The following is a 2500-nucleotide window of genomic DNA, read 5'->3' as shown; positions in this document are numbered from 1 at the left end:
TCAATCGGGCTTTAAATCCTGGTTTGATTTACACAAGCATATTATCATATCAGGATTGAATAACCTGAAAGCTGATTATTGGTGTCATGTCAAATATTTTTGTCAAACAAATGAAGTGCAATTTTGTTCTTGTGACAACAAAATTGGCCTGTGCGAGTGATGATCATGCTACCCAGTTATAATCTTTTAAATATTAGTGACACACATAAACACACACACACACTTACACACACTTACACACACACACACACACACAAACAAACAAACACGCATGCACACATTTATAAACAAGAAGAAACAGAGTGTTAGTTACCAATTACTATTTTCATGGTGAGCGCAGCAGTCGCGAGTCCCTTTGAATGTGGTCAGCTGTGGTTCAGCTCCATGATGTTGAAAACTATACTGCATCTGCAAAAGCATGACTTGTAATACGCAGCATTATAATAGGACGCAGTTGATAACTATACCTAGGCAGCCAAACCTATTGGGAATGCTTTCGAAATGGAGTAGGGAATCTGCAATGTTGCTCTGAACTGTGTTGGTCTTACCCCAGTCGACGCATAATTCCTCCAGTCCCATTATCGCACAACTGAAAAATGAAAATACAGAGACAGTGATACCTATTCTCAATTAAATGCACATGAATATAAATTTGTAACATTCTATTTTTCGTTTGTTTGTTTTGGGCTAAATTTTAATTTCCACAATTAGTCTGCTTTTGCAGTGCACTTGAACAGGTTACATTGAAATATACCATCATGATGAAAACAAGATACAACATGCGGTTGAAAAGGAGGCTGCAATCTTTGTTAGAAAACATGCTCTAATAACAAAAAGTAAGCGGATGTCGACTGGGAAAAGTTGCAATAATATGAGCTCAAGTAGTGCAATAATCTAGCACAAAACGACTGCAATAACTCACTGTGCGGAGGCAAACTGCACAGCAACGGGCTGCATCAAGGCAAGGAAAAAGGGAACACAAGACTGGGAAAAGGCAGGATTAATGATCCAATGGGAAAACTGCATCAGAATTTGTTAATCTATGAGTGAAATAAAGAGGAGAAAATCAAAGCCCCGAATCCATTATGTATTTATCAGCTCGAACCCTCGAACCGCACAAAGAGTGAACACGGACTGACAGACGGGAGACACAACTAATCCGTCAGACGAAAAGAGGGGCGATTTTACCCAGAGTTTCCGAATCTCCCAATGCTCCAGCTATAAAAATTAAAATAAAAAATAAATACAGAAATCAATAATCTACCATTCACGGTCGTCAGCCTGATTTTTGCACCAGCGCCATTTTTTTTCAGGTGCGGCATGTGATTACCTGTTTGATCATTAGAGAGTCGAAGCCTTGGCGTTCACGGGCGTCACACTAATGCTCGAAATGCAGGCAGTAAGGGTCATTCAAAGGGACTGCCGCCATAATTGTGGACCATGAATGTCCGTGCGCATTCAACCTGCCATATCCATTTTCTCTTCAACTGAATTGTAACTGTACGGCATATATAATACCTACAACAGCGAGCTTACAGTAGTATTGAATGTTAGAGCTGTCCATTTTTTCGCTAGCATAGACGGAGATATATTTTCAGAAGTAAAGCTGCAAAAAGAACTACTAGTAGATGAATATAGGAACTGAGATTATACTCCAGTGTGCGAAAAGTTCAACTAATTATGTTGCATTACTAGTCCTGCAGGGCATTGCGTGGCATCACCTTGAAACGATCGTCGTATTAGTCATTTGTTGGATACCATTGCGATTTGAGTATTGCACTGTATCAATATAAGCGCTTGTGATTTAGATCGATTGTGGTATTGTGTATTATGTATTATTTGTGTAAGCCTCTGTGTTTAAATTAGAGATTATGTACTACAAAGCATAATGGATGTTATGTTTGTATCTGGCTCTACATTCCTGCGGGAATGTAAGAAAAGGCTCTGGCCGCCCCAATCAGTGTTGTCTCCCTGTCACTCTAGATCACTCGCTGCTGCGGGGCACCTCGAAACAAGGCGCGTCTAACAAGCCAAGGTGTACAGGCATCACAAAATGTTAGACAGATAGTCTTACCCGTGGTTTCACGTGGTGTCTGAGAGATTATGGTAACCCAGGAATCTGCTGGGTTAAAGAGCGGCACTCATGTAGGCACCAGACGACGCCGGGTCACGATAAAGACAGAACCCGTCATCAGTGTCAGCATCGCAACGGGTGAGCAGCCGAGCAGCCGAGCAGCGTGACGGGCGGCTCACCTGACCTCTTGATCTCATGCTCTAACTGTGTGTAAGCTTTAGTCATAGTGATTCAGCATGCGCTTAGTTTATAAAGGAAATATGTTACGTAGTCATATTTCAAGAAGATTGATTTTGTGCTGGTATTCACACTCTCTGAGCTCAGTAGACACTTTCTGTCGGTACGTAATAGGCAAACGCAAATTATCAGTACCTTGAAGTACTTTAGCGTTCCACTATCAACAGGTAATAAAATCTATGACGAGTG

This window comes from Penaeus japonicus, unplaced genomic scaffold, assembly GCF_977035675.1.
Source record: "Penaeus japonicus unplaced genomic scaffold, GWHDUDI00000001_assembly GWHDUDI00000035, whole genome shotgun sequence".
Taxonomy (NCBI): domain Eukaryota; kingdom Metazoa; phylum Arthropoda; class Malacostraca; order Decapoda; family Penaeidae; genus Penaeus; species Penaeus japonicus.
Note: the sequence above shows the minus strand (reverse complement) of the source record.